The sequence below is a fragment of the Schistocerca serialis genome, chromosome 2, assembly GCF_023864345.2.
Source record: "Schistocerca serialis cubense isolate TAMUIC-IGC-003099 chromosome 2, iqSchSeri2.2, whole genome shotgun sequence".
NCBI classification, from domain to species: Eukaryota; Metazoa; Arthropoda; class Insecta; order Orthoptera; family Acrididae; genus Schistocerca; species Schistocerca serialis.
Window position 1 is genome coordinate 801,300,616 of NC_064639.1, and position 13,723 is coordinate 801,314,338.

Here is a 13,723-nt window from a genome sequence, read left to right on the forward strand (position 1 = left end):
GGCAGTGGCTGTTCACCTTAGCTGACAACAGTTGGTAGTCATACCAATACAAAAAGCTGTACAATGATTGCAGCAGAACTGGTAATGACACGGCTGGTTTCACATAACCTACTCTATCACCCCGTGAAGCACCCACATCATTACCGACTCTGCTGCAAACATTACACAGCTTTTTATATTTATATGAATACCAATCAGTTGTGCACCAGGATGAATGGGCATCACCAATATGTGGCACAACTTAAGGCTGAACATAACATGCTTGATGTCAATGGCTACTTCACAACCCAGGCCATCTGGTCCTCCCCTCCACTGCCAGCTTTACTGAACTGCGCAGATAGGTGTTATCCTTACACTTTCTCCACTCCTGAAATTATTGTGGCCTCAACCTATGGTAAAGTACATGCATGTCTGAAGGAACACTCCATCATTCTTCTTAACAACACAGGCACAGCAATATTGTATTTATATGTTGATACTGGACAGCAACTTTCAATTGAAATGTCCTTCCCTGTACAGCAAGTATGTACTCTGTGGATGGGTATATGTTGTGATGCAGGGATGAGGACATTTGAAAGTTTTGGTCCAGCCATGAGCCGTGCACAGGTAGCCAAAGTTGATAAGGCAACCACTCGTGGGTAAAGTGGGGAATCCAGGTTTGAGTCCCTGTCTGGCACAGATTTTCATTGTCGTAATTCCCTTATAAATCTGACAGTTATTCTTATTTGCAACTGCAAATACACTTCATGTATTTCATAATGGCTGCAATCACTGCAGTGCCTGATCCTTTGGACATGTGTGCATGTCCAGAGGAACATTCATCATTCTTCTTAACATCTGAGGCACTGCAATATTGTAAACCTTAGTTAAGTTGCCTCAAACTTGCCAGTAACATTGGGATTGCAGCACTGTATTTTGTCGAGATCATAGTGGTTTATTAGAGCCTATCCATTGCTGCTGTAACTGAATCTGTTTAGCCAGTATCTCAGCTGTGGTGCATATTTCTGGAGCTGTTCAGAAATACTCATCAGTTGGTGGAGTGTGTTGGTAGCACAGTAAGGTGTCATCTCTTTGATTCAGTTCAATGTCCACCTGTTACAAAGTATGGTTGAACCATCTTATTTGTTCTTGTCCCATTCCTGACATAATATAAATTTTTTTCCTGTATTTGACGCAGTTTTGTGAAGAACACATATGAGAAAGCTACACAAAATAGTTAATCTTTTACTCAGGCCTTATTTTATCAGATTTGATTATGCATTATATCACTTCCAAATCACAAACAATGATATTATAGTTAATTTACATGGAAAATAATTTTTATAAAGAAATATTCATTATTTAAGATTTGTCAAGGTTGTGAATTACCAAGCATTGCACTCTCATTTAAATATATGGTCGAAAGAGTCAGCCTGCAGGAATTGTGAAACAAACCTAGTCATCCAGGACCACGTGCCACAAAGAGCATAGATTCACCATGAGATGGGGAAACTCACAGGTGTCTATTGTCTATTGAGGACTAAGCACTGTAGTGTGTGAGTGAGACAGATGAGAATGTACATCATAGGGAAACCCAGCAGAAGGCTTTTGTGGCCAAGGGATGTACCAGTGTTAAATATGGCGGACCTAAGATTGGCCATAACGGGAAACATTTATGAAAAATATTTAATTCTGTAGTAGTGAAAATAATGAAGCCACAGTAATTTTAGTCTGCCATCCCCCATAAAACTTCATGGTGATCCCAATAAAACTTGAATATTGATCATATCTATAATAGTTTAGGATTTACTGTTAAAGTGAAATTAATAAGTTTTGTAACAAAAATCTGAATGCTTTGGTTGATCTTAATGATCAACATTTCATGCACATCATTTAAATGACAAATGTTGTAAATAACAACTGTGTAATTTTATTTGTTTAAAAAATATAGTAAATTTAAATTATTAGTATTTTCAGTTAAGCGTCAGATCACCATTTCCTCCACACAAAACACATTGAACAATGACAGCATAACACCTTATTGAATCATTAGGTAATAGAATATTTGTTGTAAAGTTTTGTGCATAATAGTTACTTTTTTGTTTATTTATTTATGAGAAATCACATTGGTGCAAAGCTACTGGCTGTGACATCCAGAGTTAAGAAGGAGATTGTATTTGTTTTATGTAAAAGAATTTGACATTTGTTATGTAATGGATATTATTGTTACTTTATTTAGAATGTGAAAGTGGTCAAGCTTTGATTATTTAAATGTGTTAAAATGTAAACTAATGTAGAATAAGCTGTAGCCAATCAGATGGATGGCTTCGGGAAAGGGAACTGCGCTAGTCATTTGAGCGAAGATGTTTTGTGTGCGGGAAACATGGTTGGAGATGGGCAGAAGGCAGTTCTGGTCGAGACAGCAAAGGGGACAGTGCTGGGGCAGATGCAAAAGCGGACAGTTCGGTTGGAGTGACCAAAGGGTACAGTTCAGATTGAGATACAAAAGCAGACAGTCGGTCTTTGGGCAGCTAGGAAGTGAAACGACTTAGAAAATTTCACATTGTGTGATATTGCAGGACTTAGTCTCTGAGCAGTGAGCAGCCTCGCACCTGGAGTGAACTCTCATTTTCCGAGTAAATATCGAGATGGAGTATTGTGTTTCGTAATGAGATTGAGAATGATCGAACTGTGTCAAGCGGATATGCACTCGAGTGTAATGGTAACTCTAAATACGACCACTTTCACTATTAGTTGTCTTTTTGAATAAACATTATTCTAACCAAATCGCAACTGTGTGGCCTACATCATTTATGGGTCATTAATTTAGTTCCCTATATTATTACTGCTGTTGTTATATGTTAACTATGTATTTCACAAAGTTGCCATCAGAAAGGCAATTTAACCAAAGGGTCACAAGTGTTTAATTTAGGGCATGTAATGTGAGACGTGCAGTTCAACCTCTAGACAAGTTTGAGCCAAGACATTTCGACGAAGAGGAACCATATGTAAGCCTGAATATCTTTGGGATGTTAGCTCGCAGGATGAAATCTGCAATGAGCTTATATATGTTTATTTCTAAATTGGCGCAGCCCTCATTTTCCTCTTCTCCATAAGCATTTTTTTTTTCAAACATTTATTATTTTAAAAATTATCAGTAGTCAAGGTTGTAGTGAGGTAAAATACAGGTCAGTTAACTTACACACATTGCGGAGTTGGCTGATGCTTGTCTGCCAGTGACATCATGGTAAAGTGACATCACGGTAATTGTTATTGGTGACTCCGATGTCACATATACTCTTTTGGCCACTTTTAGCAACTTGTTTATTAGTTGATCTTCACACGCTTCCAATGCTGCTTGCACATGCGATGGTAGCTACTGTTGCCAAATAAGTATCAACAAATTGTCTGAAACCGTAATTGTGTCCATCATACCTCACAGGCATTGCCAAATTCCCCAAGGGTTTTTGTCACTTTGTTTTTCTTGATTAAGCGCTTGTCTGAGTCTTTGGTCTGGTAATTTAGTGCAGCACACAATTAATGCAGTTTTTAAAGCAAGGTAAGCTTGATGATGACATGGAGTTAGGAAAAGTATATCCCACACCAGTGCTGTTGTCTGCTGGTCTAAATTGCTGATCACCAGCATTAAATGTTTGTGATCATCAACAGCTGGTTGGTGCCTGAAAATATTTTACATAACCACAAACCCAATTTGTGTTTCAATGGGCAAAAACAGTGGGGCCTACAACTGCAAACACAGTGCGGAAGACCTGCTCAAGCTGATGGCTGGACAGTTCATGGTTTCTGAGTGGGGTTGCAATGTGGACAGAATCAGCAGAAGAGTCGGCATGTTCATATCGGGCTTAACATCACCTTCTGACCTAGTGGATAAATCGGATGCATGGTGGTGTGTAGTCAACATTATTATTGGCATTTCTTCAATAAACATGATGTTTTGCATTGTTGTAATGTTCAGTTTTTTGCACTTCACTGTGTCCACTTTTTGTGTTGCAGGAACAGTGAGTGCCAAAAGCTGAGTTTCATTGTGAATTTCTTGAATCTTGTTATTGATGGCTTGCAACTGATTCTTGTTATTGATGGCTTGCAACTGATTGTGAATGTCTTCCATTGTCATGGTGCCATAATTAACAGTCCATGATTATACTTGTTTTTTATTGTTGGGTACGCCAATTATGTGGTTAAAGCTTATACACCACTACTTTTTATTTTTAACTACACAAATGAAAGTTTGTAAAAGACATAGAATGACTTAGGGTAACTACAGAGATAAACTTTGTACCAATGGTTACACACACTACAATCAATTATTGGACTGGTTGTTCCCACGAGATCATTTCAGGTTTCCCTTAGAATGAGATCTCCATGTTAGTGTACGTGTTCACTTACTGCATGTCCATATGGGTACTTCATAATGGAGTCTACAGTTTGTGAATAAATGAATAGTTGAAACTATTTTTGAGTCAATATGCAATGTTTTCCCAACAATGCTAATTAATATGTTTATCTATGTAACACAGTTTGTTAGTGCCTGTGATTTTTTGTCATTTTGTTGTGTTTAGACTTAAATGTTATTTTAATGTGCTATGAGTGCAGCTACTGGAAGTTTGTAGAAGGGAAAACAAATCTCAGTAATGTTAGTGAGTGAATTTTTAACTTGATTATTTTATGACTGCAATCTTGAAGGTCAGTGTTTCACCTCCAGGAAGTAGTCATATATCATCTCACTTCCGTAAAATTACTTACTCAAGAATGATGACTTTAGGCAGTGTCATTATTAAGAATTACCACCTGCATAGATTACCTCTGTAAATTCAATATGGAGCTACCATATTGGTGTTCACATACCTGCATGTTCCAATAGACAGAGTCAAGAAAGATGTCTCTGCAGATGTGTTTCCTGGCTTATTTTCAGACAGTTCAGACAGTTTTACTGTTGATCTGCATAACATATGATGCTTTATATAGCTGGAAATGTTCCCCATGATTTGATTGGTTAGACAGCAATACTGTATCTAATCACAGTACAGTTCATTAACATTTGCTGTAATATATTCAATATGATCCCCACAATACACTGTCCAACAAGATTAACAGAATGCACAAATTCCATTATTGACCAAATATTCATCTCAGAAACAACTTACAGATTCACAAGCAGAGTACTGAGCATGGGTTATAGCGATCATGAGGCACAGCCGATGTGTATAGAAATGCCAACAAGTAGTAGCAGTTCTGGAAAAGTAGTTGAAAAAAGAACCTTTTCTGAAGATAACATTAGAATTTTTAATCTCTTACTGGCGAAGGAAAACTGGGAAAGCATCACCACTCAGAACAATGTTGATAGCATGTACATGAGTTTTCAGAGCATCTTTCTTCACTATTTTAATGTAGCATTTCCAAAAGTAGTAAAAACTGTAAAACCTAACAATAATAAGCAATGGGTAACTAAAGGCATAAAAATTTCCAGTGAGAGAAACAGATTTCTGCAGTACTCTTGTAAGAAATATAGAGTAACCCAAGAATTTGCAGATTATTCAAAAGCCTACAAAAGAATCTATGGTAGAGTAGTCAAAGAGGCAAAAATTATGTGGAATGACAATAGGAAGAAACTTGTAGTTCAGTGCCAAAGAAAAAGAATGTATCATTAACACTGGAAGGCTCAAAAGTCATGGACCCAAATTCAGTTGTGGAAAAATTCAGTGAATACTTCACCTCACTAGCTGAAGACCTCATTCAAGTACACTGTCAAGGATCAGTCCCAAGTTTCTCCAGCAAGTCAGTGACCTTCAGTGCTTCTATGTATGTGTATGAAACAAACCCCAATGAAATTATAAGTAAAATTAAATCATTAAGCAATAAAATGTCAAGTGCTCTTGATGAAGTACCTAATTTCATATTAAAAGCATGTGCTCACCACATAGCAAACCCCTTGGCAAAAATTTTCAACCTCTCTTTAAAAACTGGTGTATTCCCAGATATTTTTAAAATAGCAAAAGTTTCACCACTGCTAAAAAAAGGTTCTTCTGAAAAAAATATCAAACTACTGACCCGTGTCACAGTTAAGTTCCTTCTCAAAAATTCTAGAAAAACTCTTCTATGACAGGCTTTTAAGTTTCATAAATAAATATGCACCTCTTACAGTACAACAACATGGTTTTAGAAAGTCTAAATCTACACAGACAGCAATTTTCGAATTCTTAGACTGCATTTTAAAATCCCTTGATCAACATAAATCAGCTGTAGGTATTTTTCTAGATCTATCAAAAGCCTTCGACGTCCTAGACCAAAACATTCTGCTCGAAAAATTTGAAAGACGAGGAGTAAGAGGCGTAGCACATAGCTGGTTGTGTTCATACCTAAAAAACCGCAGGCAGAAAGTATCACTTCAGTATGAATTCAACAAAATGAATAAAACAAGAAACAACTCCTTTCTTTCTAGGGAATTACCAATAAAATATGGTGTACTACAAGGCTCAATCTTAGGTCCACTACTCTTCTTGATTTATGTGGACAACTTAGTTGAATATATGAGTCCCACAAAAACTATCCTGTTTGCCGATGACACCAGCATATTGCTCACTGGATCCAGTCCAGAAACTTTGCGGTCCACAGCAGAAAGTTCTATGAAAAGACTTTCTGAGTGGTTCACAAAAAACAAACTCATTATAAATACTGAAAAAACTGTGTGTGTCGATTTTCATGTAATTCCTCCAACTAATCAAATGTCTGTTCAAGCCCAATTAAAAAATGATCCCCTAGAAAATGTAAGTGTCACAAAATTCTTGGGTCTTTGGGTTCAGCAAGACTTAAAGTGGGACACACATATGAATAACTTGTGTAGAAAACTATCATCTGTGTGCTATGGCCTAAGAATTTTAAAGGCTACAACAAGCAAAACAACAGTACTGCAGACTCACTAATCCGATATGGGATCATTTTCTGGGGATACTCAACTCACAGTGTAAAGATTTTTAGAATGCAAAAAAGAGCTTTAAGAATAATTTGTGGCCTTAAAAAGGTGGAGTCCTGTAAATCCCATTTTACTGAGATTGGTGTTCTAAATGTTCCAAGTTTATTCATTTATGAAACTACCTTGTTCACTAGGAACTACCTCCGGAAAACAGGCAAACTGATACAGAACAAAAGTGTACACAACTATAGTACCAGAAGGGAATCAAATACACATCAAAAATATCACAGAACAACCACCCATCAGAGGAGCATAATAAACATTGGTGTAATATTACACAATAAGATACCAGAGGAAATAAAAAATACTACTCATCCAATATTTAAAGCTAAACTAAAGGCGTTTCTAATAAAGCACTGTTTCTATTCTGTCAGAGAATTTCTGAATAAGTAACAAAATTAATTGTAGTAGGTATCTAATTTTAATTGCTAATACTATGTATTATTGTAACTTATCTTTGACTTGTCCAATATCAATTGTACATTTTGTGCTATATGATAAAACTGGACGAATAAAAAAATCAAGTCAAATCAGATATACCTTTTCTTCTTTTTTATAGTTATATTGCATATATTTCAAATATGAAAAATAAAAATTCTTATGTTCATTTACCCTCAAGCTTTCCTCACTTACCATACAAATTGCACTGTTCACTGTTTCATGTAGATATATATATATTTACTGTAATAAACCTGGCATAGTGTGCTGCACTACAAGCAGACTTAAGATTAATCATTTCTGGCTTCCTGTCCTCTCACAGTGCCTTAATAGAACCACCAAGCATGGGCAAAAAGTGCCCGTACATTTTTCTTTTATTAAAAAAAATCAAAAGAAATATCCTTCCATGTTTATGGACCTTTTTCTGTTTATCTTTCATCTTACAAAGTACTATAATGTACATTTACACAGTTAAAATATTAAAAATTGGAATTAAATAATACAACTTTTATGCAAAGGCATATTTTGCGCCAGGTTGATACTACCTGTATCCATAATTCAAATTGTATCTAAATTTCGTTTTACAACCTCAGCATGTATTAATACATGCAGAAAACTGCCATTTCTTCAAGCAAGTTTATGGTTACTTCTTTATTGCCTTTGTATACTATCTCCATTTGTTTATTTATATATACAGACTCCTCTATATGTAGAGTTTATCGGTATCCTTGTAAGAGTAATGCAGAATACACCATTTCGCGTGCAAGGGTGAATGTCGTATGTAAATGACAGTATTCTCTCCAGCTGAAGTGTGTTTCTAGAGATGTTTTAATATACCATAACGTACATTTGTACATGTGTTTTTATTTCTGTTTTTGAAATTTTTTGTTGAGGGCGAAAATGTATTTATTCTGTTATTAGATCTCACAGTGAATAGAAATTTTGAACAACTGTATATTTGAATGCAGACTTTTATGTTTCTAGCTTTATACAAACTTCCATTGTCCACGTTTTGACCAGTGTTGCTTGTTATACCTTTCACTAGACAAAAACCGTATGTTACCTTATCCACTTTTGGACTCCCTATATCAGTTCTGGCCATGGCATGCCAAACTTCATGCAGGCTGGTTGTGCGGCAAGCATGTGGGTCAAGGCTCAGCCTGTCTGGACTTTGTTCATTCCTTCCTGGAAGTTAGTGTTGCAGTAAGGCATTTTCCAGTTGCCACAACTCTCTTCAGTTCAGCAAAATCACTGTGTCAGTGCTGTTTACCCTTCATTATTTGTTCATGGTATGAAGGTCATTCACAGGTCCAGTGGCTGCTTGCACAAAAAGAGGAAGTTTAGCCATCTATTGTCACTAGCCTTCAAAATGATTTGGAATGACAGAAGAGATGAATGAGAATTCCCAATATATGAGGGTTGGAACCTTAGTAGTGGCAACTATTCATATACAGCTCGTACGTGTTTCAAAGTTTCACTGATCTTCAAAGTAGTCACTTACATTGTGTATAAACCATTGCCAGCAATGTGGAAGTTGTAGGATACTCTTAGCAGTGCCAGTTGTGTTGACAGTTCGAGCGGTGCAGTCTATTGCCTGACGAATTTGTAGCAGTTCTGAAGTGAATGCCATGAAGGGTTTCCTTCAGTTTAGAAATAGTGTTGAACTTACAAGGGCTTAAGTCAGGTGAGTGCAGTAGGTGGTATAGCACTTAGCAGCCCCATCTGTCAAACAAATCAGTAACAGCTTGCACTGTAAATGCTTGAGCATTGGCCTGCAAAATGATGGTCAGATCCTGCAGAAAGTGTCATCACTTCTGTCTCTAAGCTGGTCGTAGGTTGTGTTCAAAAAATGAACAGCATAGAGACAGAAGTGATGACACTTTCTGCAGGATCTGACCGTCATTTTGCAGTACAGTGCTGAAGCATGTACAGTGCAAGCTGTTACTGATTTGTTTGAGTGATGGAGCTGCTGAGTGCTATACCACCTATTGCACTCCCCTGGCTTAAGCCCTTGTGAGTTCCACTTGATTTCTAAACTGAAGGAAACACTTCACAGCATTCACTTCAGAACTGCTACAAATTCGTCAGGCAATAGACTGTGCTGTTTCAGCTGTCAACACAACTGGCACTACTAAGAGTATCCTAAGACTTCCACATTGCTGGCAATGGGTTATAGACAATGCTGGTGACTAATTTGAAGGTCAGTAAAACTGTGAAACATGTATCTATTTCATATGAGCTGTAAATAAATAGTTGCCACTATTGAAGTTCCAACCCTTGTATATTATGCAGTTGCATAAGTGATGTCTAATGCAAATTTTCTATGAGGTGATATTACAATTGAAGTGTCTTGGCTTACGGCACTTTCACAGTAAGTCAGTTGATGACACTCAAAAATCAGTTTATTGACACAGTCAGTTATGGTCACAAATATAAGTTCCGCAGTCCACTGGCAGTTCAAAACAAATAAGGGAAGTCCTGAAACTTCCTGGCAGATTAAAACTGTGTGCCGGACCGAGACTCGAGCTCGGGACCTTTGCCTTTCGCAGCAAGTGCTCTACTGACTGAGCTACCCAAGCACAACTCACGCCCCATCCTCACAGCTTTAATTCCGCCAGTACCTCATCTCCTACCTTCCAAATTTCACAGAAGCTCTCCTGCGAACCCTGCAGAACTAGCACTCCTGGAAGAAAGGATATTGCGGAGACATGGCTTAGCCATAGAAGGTAGGAGACAAGATACTGGCGGAATTAAAGCTGTGAGGACGGGGCGTGATTCGTGCTTGGGTAGCTCAGTCCGTAGAGCACTTGCCCGCGAAAGGCAAAGCTCCCGAGTTCGAGTCTCTGTCCGGCACACAGTTTTAATCTGCCAGGAAGTTTCATATCAGCGCACACTCCGCTGTAGAGTGAAAATTTCATTCTAAGGGAAGTCCTTCTTGGAAATATAGGAATGACTTCTTTGACAACTGGAGTTCTTGGAAAACAACACAAGCAAACCTCTCCAAGAAACTTTGTTCTGAAAAGTTGTCTTCTTAGACATCAACAGTAGGCAGAAAATTAAAGTCCCATCTCATGAGCAGTACAAGAAGTTGCAGCATTAGAGTCCACAACCAGAGCAGCGGGTTGCAATGTGTGATGGTCCTGGGTGGTAAGGGGGACATCAAGTCTGGATGGCAGCATGATGCTGGCAATCTTCTAATTCGGACAGTGGAGGCAGAACTGTCTGCTGCTTATAGGGCAAGGACAGTTATACCCATAAGGCAGATGACTACCAAACAGCTGTTGGTCTTAGGATGTGGGCTCGGACTTGCTGAAAAGAATGACACATAGGATATAAGCAGAAGGTCTGTTGATGTGGCACCCTTTACTGCTCATTTATGTGCCTTCTGAACTAGCATGCTTCCTGCAGTTCAGGCAAAGTTTAGCTCACTTTGGGCAGTGCACCTGCGGAGCTGGAGCGATGACCCACATGGCAGTGCTACGTTGCAGGTTGGCGGCGATGCAGGATACCCCACCAACATGCCAACAATATCATGCATAAAAGATTTAAAGATTTAGTTGACAATGAAAGAGAAAAAAATTGCAACTATGGACAGATGGGTTTCTTTGTTCAGTGCATTGAGAAGCAATTTGTGTTAAATTTGCTGGCATGCAGCACATGAAGAAACTGATTGTATAAATACCAAAGTTTCTTAAGCCACATGCATTATAGTTGTAACAGTTTTTTATGAAACTCAACAAAGAGTGCAGAGACTTTATATATCATTCCAAACTATGTTTGTAAAGTCAAGGGGCATATATGGAACAATTTTTTGATTTAAAATTCACTATTGTTGAATTTATTAAGGAGAATGGAGTGCAAGAATGGAAATTTCAACGTCCAAATGGATTGCAGACCTTGAGTTTTAAGTGCCCACTGCCCACAGCAAGACATTGCAAGGTGAGAATTTGATAGGGATGCACTTAAAAAGAAAATTATATTATGGAAGGGACAAATTCTAACAAATAACACCCAACTATTTCTCTAAGTTTGGTGGCATTAAAGAAAACACAGGGTTTGAAGATCTCATTGTGACCTTACAATGGCAATTTCCTAAACATTTCGAGAACACTATCAATCTTACATGTGTTATTGAGACCATTTGCCATTTCGGTTGAAAGTGCCCCCTCGCATGTACAGCTGTAACTGATTGATGTACAAGGTAATTCTTATTTTAATGACAAAACCTTTTGCTTTAAAACTGTCCAGGGCATCTGCATTGTTTTCCTCAGGCATAATTTTCCTATCTCCATAATGAGGTTGCAGAGTGGTGCAAGATTTTGATCAACGTATTTGTGTGCAAGACCTTTTTTCAATTTTGAATGAAAGTCTGATACATTCACACAACAAATCACATACACATGTCTACTGTCTCCAAGCACTAAGGCTTGGCTATGACTGCGTCTGACGTGAGCTGCAATTCAGCTGGTGTCGGTATTTGGGGAGGGGAGGGTAAACTGAGCAGGGGTGGTGGGAGACACTAGTGCTGCCTGTGGAAGCCTGCTGGGAGCTTGCAGGGAACAGGATAGACTGCTAGGTCAGGTACAGCAATGAGTGACTGGGATGGGAGGGGAGGGGGAGTAGAGAAGAAAGGAGTAGAGAAGGGGAAGGACTTGTAGGCACATTGGTGAGATAGAGAGTGGGTGTGTACTGAAATGAGATCAGGGAAGGGGATAGACAGGTGGAGGACAGGGACTAAAGTTGAGGCCACAGAGGTTACAGGAATGAATGTAGGGAGAATTCCTACCTGTGCAGTTCAGAAAATTTAGTTTTGGCGAGAAGAATCCAGATGGCACAGGCTGTGAAGCAGCCATTAAAGTGAAGCAATCATTCTGGGAGGCATGTTCAGCAACTGGGTGGTCCAGCTGTCTCTTGGCCATAGTTTAGCAGCACCCATTCATGCAGACCAACAGTTTATTAGTTTTCATGCTCTTATAGAATGCAGGAGAGTGGTGGCATCTAAATTAGACATCACATGGTTGCTTTTGAAGGGGTAGGAAATGCCAGTGACAGGACTGGAGTTGGTGATTTGGGACAAGTCTTGCAGCTGGGTCTATTGCATGGATAGGAGCCATTAGGCTAGGGGTTGGGAGCAAGGGTGGAGCAGGGACAGAAAAGAGTATCGCATAGGTTGGGTGGCTGGCAGAACACCACTGTGGGAGAATATGGAGGATAGTGGGGAGAATATTTCTCATTTCATGGTAGAATGAGAGGTAGTCAATCCCTGTCAGAGAATGTAATTCGGTTGCTCCAGTCCTGGCTTGGTACCGAGTCACAAGAAGAGTGCTTGCTACCGGATTGTGGGCGTTTGTAGGTCACTGGTGAGAGAAGACTTGGAGATCTGTTTCTGGACAAGATTGGGAGTATAATTTCAGTCTGTGAAGGCCTCAGTGAGACCCCATGGCATATTTGAAGAGAAACTGCACATTACTGTAGATGCAATAACCATGGATAGTTAGGTTGTACAGAAGCTACTTCTTGATATGGAATGGATGGTAGCTGTTGAAGTGGAGGTACTGTTGGTGGGTTTGATGTGTATGGAGGTACTGATGTAACCATTCTTGACACTAAAGTCCATACTTTTTGAACTGTTATGTACTATGTAAAGCTTTAAACTGCTATCCATACCACTTGTGTGTTATGTATGTATGTTATCTGGCAAGCAAATGCTAAATCACATTTTATAATCCATTTTCAAATAGAAACCATGTGACTTACAACATACAAGCTGTGTTCAAAAAGAAACCAAACTTTTGAAACAGTGCACCAACCGGCAGAGAGAGTGTGCTGCAGCTACTGAGTGCACCTAGCCACAGGTTTAGACAACAAACTGCTATTTGCCTCATGTCACTCAGACATTTAGCAAACAAACCACAGCCAGTGAATTAAGCTCATGTATAGCATGCTTGTCAGTTTAGTGCAATGAAGGGGCGTGAAGAACAATATGTGTGTGTGAAATTCTGCTACAAACTTGTCAAAACTTCCACAGAGACATTTCAAATGCTTAGCCAAGCATACAGGGAGGACTGTATGAGTCACACACAGTGCTGTGAGTGGTTTAAACATTTTGAACAGGGCAGAATGTCAGTCTGTGATGATTCCAAGTCTGGACATCCTCCCACATCAACAGATGAAGGCCATGTGAATATCGTTTGTGCAGTGATTCGTGGAAATCGTCATATAACTGTTCGAGAAGCTGCTGAGGAGGTGGACATGAATGTAGGATCATGCCATCAAATTTTGAGCAAAAAACTTGAGATGCGTTGTGTCAGGGCA

At 38.8% G+C, this 13,723-nt stretch overlaps 1 protein-coding gene across 1 annotated transcript in view; it reads left to right on the forward strand.

Annotated features, from left to right (window-relative positions):
* The window catches only part of LOC126455715 (SUN domain-containing protein 2-like), a 183,356-nt gene that overhangs the window by 139,271 nt on the left and 30,362 nt on the right, over positions 1 to 13,723 (forward strand). The window lies entirely within an intron of this gene.